The following is a 17,183-nucleotide window of genomic DNA, read 5'->3' on the forward strand; positions in this document are numbered from 1 at the left end:
TGCGGAATACAGCTGAACTGCAACATGCAGAGTTCTACCCAGGCTTCTTCATACTTGTCCATAAGCACTTCCAGGTAGGCAGAAGAATCTGGTCACTTTCTTCTCACCATACTATGGTGTACAGGATTGTTTCTTTCCTGGGTCTCCACTAGTGATGACTATCCTATTGTGGAAGTGTGTCTGCCATATTGGATATGGCAGGATATGAAATGCATGGGATCATTGACTATTACACCCCCAGATAGTCAACGACCAGTAGCACACTAGCATGACGTTTTTGGAATCCTTCAAATTATGATGTGTGTGTTTTCTGTTAAGAGTCTTTCCATTCCAAAACCTGAGCTGTGATGCAAGGAAATAGGAAGTGCTGGGTTCATTAAAAGGGCACAAACAACAGTTCTGCATGTTCTTTCTCCAGCTAATTCCTCTCTGGTTTACCAGAGAGATATATTTTTTTAACATAAGAACATTTTGTTGATGTTGTTATTCTAACCTTCCCCTCATGTCTGAGGTGATAAGCCCGCAACTAAAGGAAAAATTAAATGAACAAACAAACAATACAGAAAATTCACAAAGTTAATTTTAAAGTATTATTTCTTTTTTCCTTGCTGTACTTTTGAGTGCATTCACTGTCTCTATTCACTGGTTCATTTTTGGCCTTAATTAAACTATTTTGTCCAATGAAGGCAGATTCGTGAAGCAGCTAAGAACATGAACTCTGGAATCAGATAGAATTAGATATCAAAACCAATCCTGTATTTTTAAACTATGTGACCTTGGAAAAGCCATTTAAATTCTTTTAGACTGATACTTCAGTGGAAAATTAAAATAATAATTCTTACCTCATAAGTTTATTCTGAGAATTAAATAAAATTTTCTAAGGCCATTAGCTTAGAACAATTCCAGGCTTTCAGTAAATATTAAGTGAATCATTAAAGGATTGCTGCCATTATTATAATAATGGATTATAGTTATTAAAGTAATAGTAAAAGAGAAGACAGATAGAAAGGGGTAAAGAGAAATAATATAAATAGAAGAAAAAGGCTAAGATAACAAAGTACATATGTCAACCGCTTTTATCAAGTCACAAATTAATTTATAAAATGAAGTTAGAGATCTTTTTATTTTATATACAAAAATTTACATATTTTTAGACTCATATATTACATTGTCCTTTGTTTTCTTTCATTTATTTCTTAATATCTCTGATGTGTTTATAACTATTTCAATGTGAATAAGGTATAAAAATTAATCACAAAATATTCACTTATTTTTATTAGCAAATCAACATTAGTGTGTATCTTTTATCTGTGGTTTATTAAAATCATCCTCTTCACAGAGTACATTTAAATCTCAGAAGTCAGTGTCAATTTTGTATCATTCTATCTGCTATTCATGTCCAGTAGTACCAAATATTACATTCATTTAATAAAGAGATCTTCCAAACAGGCTTCGTGAGGGTGACAAGGCCATTGTATTCCTCACTTGGGTGCAAGCAGGCTGAATCTGAGAAAGGACAGGCAAAGGGGGTAAGGGTGGGAATTGGTTTTATAGGTTGGTAGGTTGGTAATTTTTTTTCTTTTTGGGGGCCGGGTGTGTTGCAGAGTAAGATCAGTTACAGTGGTGGGGGTAAGGGCAAGAACTATACATTATCACTAGTTCAGTTACAATGCAGGTGGGGTGAGGTGGAAGAGTAGTTAAGATGATAGGGAGGGGTAAGGAGCATTCACAGTATCATAAGAACAGTTAAGATGGCAGGGTCGGGTGAGAGGCATTCACCTTATTGTAACAACAGTTAAGATGGCAAGTTGGGGTGAAAAGCTTGTCAGGGGAAGCTCCCCAGGGCCATTAGGGACAATGGTGAACACAGCGGAGGGGAGGGGAGGATCAGCCAAGGCAGGCAGGACTTCAGACTTTCTGGGTCCAGGCTTGCACGTGGAGCTCTGTCACTATCCATCACTCCTCAGGAAATTCACATGCCTTTTGGGTAAGCAGAGTCTGTTAACCTAAAATGTTGCACAATAATGTTTCTAATGATATGGGAAGAATTATCATGAGCCTTGTCTTGCCTGAAAACTTTAAATAGTAGAGAGACTTGGGGTTCTGACGAGTCACTTATATACATTGAACCTGTATATTATTAGTCTGAATCAGACCCCCACTGATTTTGACTGATTTTGACTTAGGCATTGTAATATGCTTAGTCATTTTCATTTGACAGCTGTTAAATGGTCTTTGCAAAATAATTTGGTTTGCGTAGTAGAAAATTTTCTACATTGTAATGAGATACTTATGCTAATCTCTGCATCAGAAAGACTGAGAATTTATTAACAGAACAATTGATGCGTGGCAATTACATATGTATTTTATGTAAATGGTTGTTGTATGTTCATGTGTTGGCAACAGCTTAATAGCTAAAAAGTATTAGGAATAATGTGTTATATATAAAATATATAAGCATGATTTATGTATATTAATTCTTTAAATTTTAATTTATGTCTGTGAGGCTAAAGTACTTGTCTGTAATATTTAGCAAAATTTCTTTTATTTTTTTCTCTCTCTCTTGCTTACTCTTGCCCTCTTTTTTAAGTTTAGATTTTCTTATTTGTTGCTGAAGATTTTATCAGAGTTTTCACTGACTTTCGTAAATATGGTCTCTGTAGTAAACAATACCTACAGCAATACTAACACAAGACACAAAAGTGGAATAAAGCAGAGGTTAAACTTCATATTTGGCTTTTCATCTCAAATTCAATCTCCACACTGCAGTCAGAGTGATCTTAACAAAATGCCAGTATATATGGTCACTCATCTGCATAAAACCATTTAGCAGATTCTCATTGCCTATGGAATAAAAACCAAACAGTGATCTTGCCTTACAATATTCTTTTCCAATTCATTCTTCATTATTTCGTCAATCCCTTGCTTTGCTTTACCTATACCTATCCTCATATCCCATTTGTATTACATATTTTTCAGTTCCTGAGATTAATCAAGTCCTTTCTCGCATCCAAGCCTTTATATATATTTCCCCCATTTGCTATAAAAACTCTTCCTCCACAGTTGCAAATGGCAACCTCCAATTCATCCATTAGATTTCAACTAAAGCTATATTAAGTCTTCCTAGTGTTTATGTTCTCAATACATTTTGCTAGCTCCAATTTTTGTAATAATCTAGGATTTTTTTTTTCTGATAAATTTTAAGCTCCATAAGAGAACAGGTCTTGTCTATTTATTTTATCGTTATATTTGTTCTTTAATTATTGTAGTACTTTGAACACATTAGATTCTCAATAATTTGTTCTCAATTGGTGAATTATTGGATGGGTAAATGTATGGGTAGAATTAGGACTGCTGGGTACAAACTCAAGGATCAGCTGAATTCATTTGCAACTGAACTCAAAAAGCTTTAAGATTAGTAACTTTAGGCCGGGCACAGTGGCTCAAGCCTGTAATCCCAGCACTTTGGGAGGCCGAGGCGGGTGGATCACGAGGTCGAGAGATCGAGACCATCCTGGTCAACATGGTAAAACCCCGTCTCTACTAAAAATACAAAAAAAAAAACTAGCTGGGCGTGGTGGCGCATGCCTGTAATCCCAGCTACTCAGGAGGCTGAGGCAGGAGAATTGCCTGAGCCCAGGAGGCGGAGGTTGCGGTGAGCCGAGATCACGCCATTGCACTCCAACCTGGGTAACAAAAGTGAAACTCCATCTCAAAAAAAAAAAAAAATAAGATTAGTAACTTTAAAATTATGAATCTGTTTAATATTAGTTTGCTTTTTCATTCAACAGTTATTTGCTGAGTCTCTAATAGCATTTAAGGCATTGTAATATGCTTAGCCATTTAAGAAATTAATAAACATAAAATCTCCTGGAGTTCACAGTTTAGTTGACAAACACATCATATACTAGTTGTAAACATGGTAAGAATGATATGTTTTCATCAGATGCATTTTAATCATATGGATACAGTAAAGTACTCTTCTCTAGATTTTAACTTTTTTCATACTTCACTTGTCATAGCCTTTTCTATAAACGTTCCCATGTCATTTATATTCTAGATAAATTCTGTTAAAAAGCCAGGGAAAATTCATTGATAGTTTTTAAGTATCAAATCTTGAGACTAATTTAGTGGTTAGTGTAAGGGTTATTGCCGAGTTTAAAATGAGGAAGCTGAGGCCAGTATAAGAAAATTAAATGCCAATTTATTCAGCTCTTGGGTGAGGTTCTATGGTCTGGAGAAAGGGGCCAGAGAAATCACAGGGATTTCCTGGGTGAGGGTGTTGGGTTTATGGCTAGGAGGAAGGAGCAACAGCTGGGTGCTCTGATTGGGTCTGGGGAAGCGGGATTGGGAAGGGGTGGGCCACTATTGGTTGGCTGGTTGTTGGGCAGGTTTTCCGGTGCAAGAGCCGGCCAGGGTTGCATTAGCTGGAGCCTTCCAGGAGAGCCATGCAGCAGAGCTAGGTGCGGAGTCCAGAGCCTGGTGCTGGGCACAGAGTCAGGTGCTGAGTGCAGAGGTGGGTGTGTCTGGCCTACCAGCGAGGCAACCGGCCTTACAGTTAGTTAATGGGGAGGATTTAAGAGAAAATAAGGTCCTTGGAATGTTTCAATTTTTTTTTTTTTTTTTTTTTTTTTTTTTTTTTTTTTTTTTTAGGAATATACTGATTTTATAACTGATCATCTTAACATTCTATCCTACTACGTTTTTTTTCTCACCTTTATTTTAAGTTCTGGGGTACATGTGCAGAATATGCAGATTTGTTACATAGGTAAACATGTACCATGGTGATTTCCTGCACAAATCAACCCATCACTGAGGTATCAAGTTCACCATCCATTAGCTAGCTATTCTTCCTGATGCTCTGTCTCTCCCTGCTCCACCCGACAGGTCCCAGTATGTGCTGGTCCCTCCGTGTGTCCATGCGTTCTCATCGTTCAGCTTCCACTTATAAATAAGAACATGTGGTACTTGGTTTTCTGTTCCTGTGTTAGTTTGCTGAGGCTCATGGCTTTCAGCTCCATCCACGTGCCTACAAAGGACATGATCTTATTCCTTTTTATGGCTGCATAGTAATCCACGGTGTATATGTATCACATCATTGATTGGCATTTGGGTTTATTCAATGTCTTTCCTATTTGTGTTTAGTGCTGCAATGAATATATGTATGCATCTATCTTTGTAACAGAATGCTTTATAATTCTTAGAGTATATGCCCTGCAATGGGATTGCTGGGTCAAACAGCATTTCTGCTTCTAGATCTTTGAGAAATCATCACACTGTCTTCCACAATGGCTGAACTAATTTACCTTCCCACCAACAATATAAAAGCATTCCTTTGTCTCCACATCCTGGCCAACATCTGTTGTTTCCTGACTTCTCATTAATCACTATTCCAACTGGCATGAAATGGTATCTTATTGTGGTTTTAACTTGCATTCCTCAAATGATCAGTTATGTTGAGTTTTTTTCATATGTTTGTTGATCACATAAATGTCTTCTTTTGTAAAGTGTCTCCATGTCCTTTGCCCACTTCTTAATGGGATTGTTTTTCTTTTTCTTAAAAAAATTTTTAAGTTTCTTGTAGACTCTGAATATTAGACCTTGGTCAGAAGAATAGATAGCAAAAAATTTCTTCCATTCTGTAGGCTCTCTGTTCACTCTGAGGATAGTTTCTTTTGCTGTGCAGAATCTCTTTAATTAGATGCCATTTGTCAATTTTTGATTTTGCGGTAATTGATTTGGCATTTTCATCATGAAGCCTTTGCCCATGGCTGTGGTCTGAATGGTATTGCCTAGATTTTCTTCCAGGGTTTTTATAATTTCAAATTTTATATTTAAGTCTTTAATCCACCTTGAGATAATTTGTGTAAAATGTATAAGGAAGAGATCCAGTTTCAATATTCTGCATATGGTTAGCCAGTTCTCCCATCACCATTTATTAAATAGAAAACATTTCCTCATTGCTTATTTTTGTCTGGTATTTCAAAGATCCGATTATTGTAGGTGTATGGTCTCATTTCTGAGTTCTCTATTCTTTTCCATTGGTCTGTGTGGCTGTTTTTGTACTGGTATCATGCTGTTTTTGTTACTGTAGCTTGCAGTATAGTTTGAAGTCAGGCAGCATGAATGCTTTAAGCATTCCCCTTGAAAATCAGCAGAATAAAGATGCCCTCTCTTACCACTCCTATTCAACATAGTATTGGAAGTTCTTGCCAGGGCAATCGGGCAAGATAAAAAACTAATAATAATAATAAAGGATATTCAAATAGGAAGAGAGTAAGTCAAATTATCTTTGTTTGCAGATAGCATGATCCTATAACTAGAAAACCCCATGCATCCTCTGAGCTCAAAACCTTCTTAAGCTGATAAGCAACTTCAGCTGTTTCAGGATGAAAAATCAACGTGCAAAAATTGCTAGCATTCCTATACACCAATAGTAGACAAGCAGAGAGCCAGATTATGAAATAACTCCCATTCACAATTGCTACAAAGAGAATGAAGTACCTAGGAATACAGCTAACAAGGAATGTAAAGGACCTCTTCAAGGAGAACCACAAACCACTGCTCAAGCAAATCAGAGAGGAAACAAACAAATGAAAAAAACATTTCATGCTCATGTATATGAAGAATCAATATCATTAAAATGGCTATACTGCCCAAATAATTCATAGATTCAATGCTATTTTCATTAAACCACCATTGACATTTTTCACAGAATTAGCAAACATTATTTTAAAATTCATATGGAACCAAAAAAGATCCCATATAGCCAAGACAATCCTGAGCAAAAAGAATAAAGCTGGAAGCATGACACTAGCAGTGGAAGGTTTTCATGATGTCCTGTGGTGGCAGCTACATTTAGATTGTCTTGTTACATTGTGACTTGATGTGGCTTGATTTCTCTCTTCCAAAAGGCTGTTTATAAACGTTGAGTGTGAAAATCAATCTTTTCCTCAAAAAGCTTTCAAATCTCATTGTTTTTGAAGCACCATTCCCTTTATATCCTTCAGTAAAAACAGATTGAATGCTTTTATGTTGCCTTATGGTTTTGACTAGCTGTATTTTTCTCTGCAATTTTTACTTTATTAGGTCTATAGATTTAAAAAATTAACCTCTGTGAAGTTTTATTCCTTTAAATGTATATTATTTTATATTTTAATGTTATATTATTTTGAAGAATAGAAAGCAATGATGCAAAGAACTAGTGTTTTTGAACAGCTCATGAGTGAAACAGAAACGTCAAATACTCATCTACCATTGTTTATTCCTTGGGAATTTTCTTAGTAACCTCAAGCAGATCATCCAAACACAGTTCTCTTGAGGAAAATATTAAAACTAGAGTAACCAAAAAGAAGCAGGACAGTATAGCAATACATTTTATAGCAACACCAGTGATTCTCAGTGAGGAAATATGGTAGATACAGCTTTTTAAATACATAATTTTCATCAAACTAACTGCATATAATTCTTATTTCATATTAAAATTTATGATATTTTCCATGAATCATTTCTTCTGTCTTTATAAAATCATTAGTTTAAAATAGCTTTGGATATTATTATAGATAGTTGAACCTAGTGACACTCACTGAGCATTGCATTTGAAAGAATCGCATTAAAGGTAGACAGATCAAGTAGACAGTACATCTTCCAGAAACAGTAGAAAAATAAGGTCTAATCACAGCAGGCTATGTTTCAGGTGCTTAGAGTTCATTTTTTCATGTTTCTCATCACCGCATTATATTAAGCTGTAGAGCATTCCTTTTGGAAGGATCAGTGGGTTACTCATTATTGAACTGTTGGTTTTCTTTAGTGAAAATTTTAGAAAGTAGACAATAAGAACATATATCGTTAATTAATTAACTCAGAGAAAGCATCCTGTAGAGAACAAATGCAGCAGGATTTAAGTATATTATATTCCCTCCTACATAATCACTGGAGGGAATATTTAGGTAACCCTGAAAATTTTAGGTCTCAATTTCTCTCTGTTCATCTCTCTGTCTTTTTCTGTCTGTGTTTTGATAGAGCATATACATACACAGACACACATATACTCACTCATATTATATGTTAGATTTTAGTTCTGTAGTGTTTTAATGAGGTTTCAAGTCTACAATGTAGTCTGTTTTTGGTTTGTTAAAAGCTTTGTGTTTAGGCAAATGAGGAAAATAAGATCTAACTAATTATTCCACAAATGTCTCAAAACTAAATTAAATCAATACACATATACAGAGCGAATCTATTTGAGAATGGTTAAACTGTGTAGGACAAGGTAGAAACATATTATTCTCCTTAAGAATAGTGTATATTACAAAATATTTCACACATGTTTTGCTGAGATTCTAGATTTTAATGATATTTTGATGAGAAAAGACATTATTGTGATAAAAAAAATTATGTAGACTTGTTACCATTGCTTGTCAAAAATTATCTCAAAATACCCCATGTGTTACATTTCATTTTGTAATGAAATGGATCACTCAGATGAGTTTATTAAAAGCACAACCTAAATTAGTTTCTTGATTTGACGTTTTGATGGCTATTACCCAATCCTCTTCATTTTGATATGGGAAAAAAAAAAAAAAAAAAAAAAAAAAAAAAAGCTCAACATTTACAAAGACGTTTTTGTGCTACTTTTGAAATTGAGCTCAAATAAAAGTATCTGTATTGGTCTCAGATATACTGAACTAGAAGAAAGCAAGTTCACCTAAAACAAATTTGCTTCATGCCAGTTAATTAATGATCAATTTGCCTAATGATTTCTTCATTTGAAAGTTATATTAATCATGAAGTCCTTGCCTAGTCCTATGTCCTGAATGGTTTTGCATAGGTTTTCTTCTAGGGTTTTTATGGTGTTAGGTCTTATGTTTAAGTCTTTAATCCATCTGGAGTTAAATTTATGATAAGGTGTCAGGAAGGGGTCCAGATACTGCTTTCTGCACATGGCTAGCCAGTTTTCCCAACACCATTTATTAAACAGGGAATCATTTCCCCATTGCTTGCTTTTGTCAGGTTTGCCAAAGATCAGATGATTGTAGACATATGGCGTTGCCTCCAACGCCTCTATTCTGTTCCATTGGTCTATATCTCTGTTTTGGCATCAGTATTATGCTGTTTTGATTACTGCAGCCTTGTAGTATAGTTTGAAGTCAGGTAGTGTGATACCTCCAGCTTTGCTCTTTTTGCTTAGAATTGACTTGGCTATGCGGGCTCTCTTTTGGTTCCATATGAAGTTTAAGGTGTTTTTTTTCCTTCTGTGAAGAGGGTCATCAGTAGCTTGATGGGGACAGTGTTGAATCTAGATATTACTTTGGGCAGTATGGCCATTTTCACAATATTGATTCTTCCTAACCATGAGCATGGAATGTTTCTCCATCTGTTTGTGTTCTCTCTTATTTTCTTGAGCAGTGGTTTGTAGTTCTCCTTGAAGAGGTCCTTTACGTCCTTTGTCAGTTGTATTCCCAGGTATTTTGTTCTCTTTGTAGCAATTGTGAATGGTAATTCGTTCTTGATTTGGCTCTCTTTAAGTCTGTTATTGAGTATAGGAATGCTTGTGATTTCTGCACATTGATTTTGTATCTTAAGACTTTGCTGAAGTTGCTTATCAATTTCAGGAGATTTTGGGCTGAGATGATGGAGTCTTCTAAATATATATTGGCAACAAAAGCCAAAGTAGACAAATGGGATCTAATTAAACTCCAGAGCTTCTGTACAGCAAAAGAAACAATCACTAGAGTGAACTGGCAACCAACAGAATGGGAAAAAATTTTGGGATCTGTTGGGGGGTACTAGGGGAGGGACAGTGGAGGGTAGGGAGTTGAGGAGGGATAACATGGGGAGAAATGACAGATATAGGTGATGGGGGGGGGATGAAGGCAGCAAACCACATTGCCATGTATGTACCAATGCAACAATCCTGCATGTTCTGCACATTTACCCCAGAACCTAAAGTGCAATAAAATACTTTTTAAAAATTCTATTAATCATATTTACATCTTATACATAGAAGAAAGATTTTATTCCTTCTTTAACTATTAATATATATTTCAATTTTTGAATTTTTCATCTATTTTAGGCCATTTTGTCTAAGTTCATTTATAAACTGGCCACTAACTTTTTAGCTTTATTTTCTACAATTTCAAACTCATATAAAAAAAAAATTTACATTCTTTAAACATAAGATTATCCTAGATGAAGAAAATATTTTTCTTTGCCTTTTAAGCTTCCTCTGAATCTTGAAGTTGCTCTTCTTGACTTTTTAGAATCTGGGACTCTTCTAGCTCTGAGTCCCAGCATAGCACAAAATCTAGAATAGCAAATGAATTCATCAACAAGAAAGGTGTACTAATATTTATTTATTCTCTTAATTATAAATGAATGTTTGTTTCTTTTTTATATATGTCCAATTTTTGATAGACTCAGTTTTCTATTAGATCACAGTAGCTTGAAATTTGATTTTTCTTCACATTAAGAGAGAAGTGTCATTAGGTTAATTATCGGAAAAAAAAATACATTACTATTTAAAACAGGCCTGTCTAATCTTTTGGCTTCCCTGGACCACACTAGAAAAAGAATTATCTTGAGCTTATATATACTAAGCTGACAATAAACAGTAGCTAATGAGCTAAAATAAAATAAAATTCATAATGTCATAAGAAAGTCTATAAATTTGTGTTGGGCCACATTCAAAGCTGTCCTGGGCCACATGCAGCCTGTGGGCCAGATTGGACAAACTTGGTTTAAAGGATAGAAAAATACAGTAAAATATAAAAATGTTAACATATAGAATAAAAACACAATTTAATTTATATAAGTGTTGATTCTAGCTCATCTGAGATTTACTCATATCCACTTTAGATTATTTGATTTAGGCATAAATTTATATTAGTTAGTCATGTCTGTAAAATTTGGAATGGAAATTTTCAATAGGCCTTGGATATACTGGTGTTTTTATGTTAGGGGTGTGTGTGTGTGTGTGTGTGTGTGTGTGTGTGTGTGTGTTTATAGATGTATATATATATATATATATATGAATCATTAAATTAGATAGATGGAATTTGAAACAAATATTTTAGTATATTTCATTATCCAAAAAGAGTATATAAAACCAAATTGCTGCAGATTATAGGAAACAGATTTTTACAATTATGGATCTTTAGAGGTTCAATAGTGACTTAAGAAAAGATACCCAACATTTGATAGGAGAATCTTCAGATCATTTATTAGTCCTATGATGTCCTTCAGATTCTGAGAGCTAAGAAAATAACCTGACTCTAATTTTAGCTTGAAAGGCCTTTTTTCAAATATTGTTTAAGCTACAAATCATCATTAAATATAGTGAACCCTGAAGTGATCTCCATCATTAGCAATCTACACAACAAAATGGACAGGGGAAGTTTCTGTTTCTTTATTTCTGAGGGATTTATTTTATTCTCTGTTATTTTGGTATTTACAGTACCCATCAATTTTGGATTGTGTTTTTAAAAATCATTATGTAATTTCTTACTCTTATCCATGGAAATTATTTTTTTCAGGTTACATAAAATTCCAAAGACAAGAGAGCTGGAATTTTCCATTCTTCCAACTCATCAGCCATTGGCTAGAAACTGCACCCTGAAGGAATATAAATTTCCAGAGACTTCTAGCTTTCTGTAAGTAAGGATGAAGCAGCTCAGCCTAAGGATAGTCCTCTGAAGAAGAGTTGCATATCCAAGCCTCTGGAAAGCAAAGCAGAAGCTTTCAGAAACCAAGAAGCACACAGAAATTATGAAGGGACCTTGAGGAGATGTGGGCAGAGCTCTTCACTGGACAGAGCTCTGCACATTCACTGTGAGGATTCAGATATTAATGAATTAAATAAATGATGAATGCCCATCTTGCAGCTTTCATTAAACTTTTCAATAACCTGGAGCACTTCCCCAATTCTGCAATAAACTTTGGGATACAGGATGATGTAAACAATATAGCTTCTAATTCACAAAAACTAGCTTTTGAATACCAAATTGCCACCTAAAAGCAATGTAACCTCAGCAAGTCATTTAAGCCTTGGGATTCTCAGTTTAATTATCTATTAAGTAGAACTATTGATGTCTATTTTATTCAGTTCTTTAGTTAAACTATGTGACATAATACTTCTAAATGATATTGGCATTTCCTAAATCAAAATCAAAAATTAATAAAAATTTTATTTCTTTCATAGCCTTTTTATACATCTACTCACTTAATAAATGAGAACAGTAAAGTTGATAATTGCTCCTCTCAAAAATGTTGAAGAACTATTGCAACATATAAATATCTTACGAGATAGTATCATAAATTATTTCATGCCAATGGCCTTTTCTTTGCAACCCAGAATCTAAAACAGAATAAAGTAAGCACCCAAAAAGCACTTTATCACTCACATAGCTGTAGTTCTTCCTGTGATTCTGAGTAGATCAACACAAATGTTTGCCACTGAAGGAATTCTGAATTCTGTTTTCCTCTGTTTCCCTTATATATAACTGTGACATAGGAAGAACTCCAGAAAGAGGTTAGTTTATTACTAACTAATAGTTGAGTTACCAAAATGAGCAAGTGAATATTTGTAGATTAGAGAAACTTACAGTGGGTACATTTTAGTTACCCAGTCACTGTAATATGCAAAGTTTGATTAGTGAGTGCACCTTCATGACATCCCACATAGGTTTGTCTTCTGCTATGCCTTATTGAACAGCTTGCTCAGTGAGTTGAGGGAAGATAAATAGCCATGTTTAACAAATTTCCCAGAGTTCCATGCTATGTAATGACAAGATAAATACTCAAGTAGAAAGTAGGTAGTGGCCCCTCAGAATTATTAAAAATGAGTTGTTCAAGCACTTTCCGTCAGTCAAAGTTGCATTATTCACTCTACCTATCATTTTCAGTATCATTTTATTGTAAAAAAGTCTCCTCACAAACCATTTATAAACACAATTTCTCTCTTTTATCTTTTTCTAAGACATCTTTCTTCTCTTCTACCTGTATTCTCTAGTCTGTAAGGACTCTAGATGATTATTTTCAGAGACAAATCTTTGTTTTTTTCCCCTTTTTTCTCAATTCAGTGCCATAAATCGTTACCTACTATTTTCAACAGACTAAAAACTTTAGGCAGTTGAAATTCCTCAGGTAAGTCTTATTTATCTGGTATATCTTATTTAGAATTGAGCTGCAATTAAAAACATTTTATGTGAATTTATAGATAACGCACTCTCTATAGAAATCTGTGAATCTCTCAAGAAAAGGCAGTATGTATTTTATCTAGAAAATAATATTAATAATACCTATCTTATATTAAGCACTTGCTAGTGTGTGCTCATTTTTATTCACAGTTCTATAAAGTATATACTCTTATTATCCACAGTATATAGATGAAGAGATTGAGTGAGTATTCAATAAATGTTTGTTTAAATCATTATCTAATCTTATGCCATTAAGGAAGACAGCCTATATTCATCAATATAATAAAAATATATATATGACTTAATTTGAAAAGCACTTGGAAGATATTTCTTACTGGCTATGACTGTCACAATTTGACAATGTATTTCCTATAATATCACTCAGATTTATTTTTAAAAAGAAAATACTCATTGGTTTAGATAATTATCTGTCAGAATTTACTAAAGGGCCTCAGTTGTAGCAGATAAAATTATGTTATAATAGCTCTTGTCCATCAAAAAAAAAAAAAAAAAAAAAGGAAAATTGTGGGTTAGATAGTCGGTAAAAAGCCATGATTTTCAGAAACATGCATTTTTCTTATGTAGAAAGAAAACAATATCGCTAACTATAGAAAAGACTTTTTTAATAAAAGGAAAAATATAGAATTCTGTTAGTTTTCTAGTGCCTCCCTTTTAGATGGCACTGACTCAGATTCTCTAGGAATTTCCACTTGATGACTGATACTCACAGGGACGTGTCTGTCTCTTGCTGAAAGTATTACAGTAATTACCCATTCCAGTGTGATTTCAACTGAAAAGGAAACTGACAGCTTCCGCAGTGACTTAGTCAGATGTCTCTGACATTTAGTCATTCATTTCAGACACCTGCATTTCTAAGGTGTCCACCTGCATTCTCATTATTAACACAGAAACTCATTTTTATTTGATTATTAGTAAGTAGACTGTCAAAAAAGCCAAATTGAGTAAATACATTACCTGAATAAGCAAAACAAATGTATTTTGAAAATAAAAGAATAGTTATGTGTGATTTGGTCATATATATTTGATTCTCTGTATTCCTCCTCCTTTAATCTTGGTATAGAGAAGTAGTATAGAGGCCGGGCATGGTGGCTCACACCTGCAATCCCAGCACTTTGGGAGGCCGAGGTGGGTGGATCACGAGGTCAAGAGATCGAGACCATCCTGATCAACATGGTGAAACCCCATCTCTACTAAAAATACAAAAATTAGCTGGAATGGTGGCATGCACCTGTAGTCCCAGCTATTTGGGAGACTGAGGCAGGAGAATTGCTTGAACGCAGGAAGCGGAGGTTGTGGTGAGCCGAGATCGTGCCATTGCACTCCAGCCTGGGTAACAAGAGCGAAACTCCGTCTCACCAAAAAAAAAAAAAAAAAAAAAAAAGAGAGAGAGAGAGAGAGAAGTAATATAGAGAGACTGATTTTGAAAGTTAATAGCCTGATGGTGTAGTTATTCAATTTGGTGTATTATTGGAATTTAAGAATTATACTTGTATATTGTAGGTGTTTTTGTTTGTTTGTTTGTTTGTTTGTTTTGTATTTATAATATAACTGACATCAAGTGTGGAACATGTAATTGACCTATAATTAATCAGAGTGCTTTGTTCTTCTTCACCCTTTTGTTGGAGTTAACATATCCAAAAATTTAAAATAATTCTTAATAATTTATTTTAATACTGTCAGTGCTTTACTTTCTCTTTCTTTATTCTTTTTTAGAAAACATTTGTGAGAAAACTGCTAACTTGGAATTGCATCATCCCCAAATGCTCCAGTATGAACTTGCCAAGGACAAGACCATTGGCCCAGACAATCGGCATACAGCCCTCCAAAGCTGGAAACCAATACCGATACCACCATCCATCCAAGAAATGCCATGCAAATCTCATCACTCCTTGCAATATTGGCTCTTTTCCTTTTCTTACCAAGACTCCTGTTCGTGAGCATGTGCTACAGTCACTTGCTTTGTCTCTTCAGGTTCCATCTGTATGTAAAGCTTCTCAGTTTTTTCCGTATCCCTCCGGTTCTTATCATTTTAATAGATTTGCCTTCAATCTGTGATCACCTGATGTTTCCTTCTGACCAGACTCAGGTAATGCATTCTCATTGCGTTGTTTTCTGCCAGACATCATTACAACTCACCATTTTAAAAAAAATTACAATCAACGAAGCACAATGTGAGAAGAGATTCAAAAACACGGCAAGCATTCTGCCCCTCATCAAGTGTCTGGCTTTGTCATTCATTGATGACAACTATCTGAATCAACCACCACTCTGATGTTTAACATTGATGACTTTCTGCTTGGTGGCTTGCTGAAAACAAAAGCTTTCACTTATTTACCATTTATACTTACTCATCCATTTATTTATGTATTGATTTCATATGAACATATGAATTTCTGTTTTATGTAATATATTCCCTGATGCTCTAATTGTTCAAATGTTGTCATTAGGAATCTCTTCTAGCTAACTTCTCTATTTTTCTGACACATTGCCATGATTCTTTGAGCATTTCTTAGTTTTGACACAAGAAGGTGCTCCAGATTCACTTTGATGTTTGCTTGCTTCAGCTCTGAAATTATTCATTTCTCCAAGATACTCTAGTTCATATTATATGGTACATATTCAGGTGTAATAGGAATATTATATATATATATACATACATATATAATGAACCAAGATTAATAAACACATTTATATAGAAAATAAAGCTATTAATATGGTTATATGTGTGCATTTATATGTGTATGTATTTTTTATATTTATTTATTCCTCTACACAGTGAGAAACCTGTCACTATAACCTATTTACTTGTCTAATATAACCAATATTTCAACATTGGCAGAATGACAGCTATCTCCACCAGCCTACCATGAACTCTACCCCCTACCATGGCTATCTAACAATATCTTCACAGCCTTCCTTGCACGTCCCAAACTCCCTCAATTTTTGTGGCCACCAGACATGGTGCTACCCAACAGAAAGGGAAGGGCAAAATATATTTCTAAAGTAAGAGGAGCAGAAAAGACCACATAAGTGGGAAGAGATACTCGTATTCTATATATATATTTTTAGCAAAGAAGACAGAATTTGATGATAAATTAAATGCATGTTGAAAGAATAGTTGAGAATGACTCAGAGACTTTGGCTTGAGTAAGTGGTTGACTAAATTGTCACTGATTGTAACTGGAAATATTGTCAGAGAAAGATATTTGCATGAATTGGAAATTAAAAACTCCTTTTTGTACATATTGAGATTAAAATGCCAAAACAGAATAAAAGAGCAGGCAGTCAGATAAGTGAGTCTGGACTTTTGGTAGGAAGCCAAGATAAAAGATATAAATTGATACTCAACATTACATAGATGATATTTAACAACAGGGATTAGATCATTTTACCAAAGGAATAATTGAACACAGACAGGAAAATATTTCAAACACTGTTAAATATTAGCAAAAGGACAATTAATATCTATTTTTTTGTGGTTACAATGAAAAGGTTGTTCATTGTGGCACTGTTTACAATAGCAAGGACTTGGAACCAATGCAAATGCCCATCAATGATAGATTGGATAAAGAAAATGCGGCATAGTATTCCATGGCATACACACCAAGGAATACTATGCAGCCATAAAAAAGGATGAGTTCACGTCATTGGTAGGGACATGGATGAAGCTGGAAACTATCATTCGCGGCAAACTGACACTAGAACAGAAAACCAAACACTGCATGTTCTCACTTATAAGTGAGTGTTGAATAATGAGAACACATGGACACAGGGAGGGGAACATAACACAGTCTGGTCTGTTGGGGAGTGGGGAGGGGCTACGGAAACAATAGCAGGGGGTGGAGATGTTGGGGAGGGATGACATTAGGAGAAATACCTAATGTAGGTGAAGCGGGGATGGAGACAGCAAACCACCACGGCATGTGTATACCTATGCAACAATCCTGCAAGATCTCCACATGTACCCCA

This window comes from Saimiri boliviensis, chromosome 3, assembly GCF_048565385.1.
Source record: "Saimiri boliviensis isolate mSaiBol1 chromosome 3, mSaiBol1.pri, whole genome shotgun sequence".
Taxonomy (NCBI): domain Eukaryota; kingdom Metazoa; phylum Chordata; class Mammalia; order Primates; family Cebidae; genus Saimiri; species Saimiri boliviensis.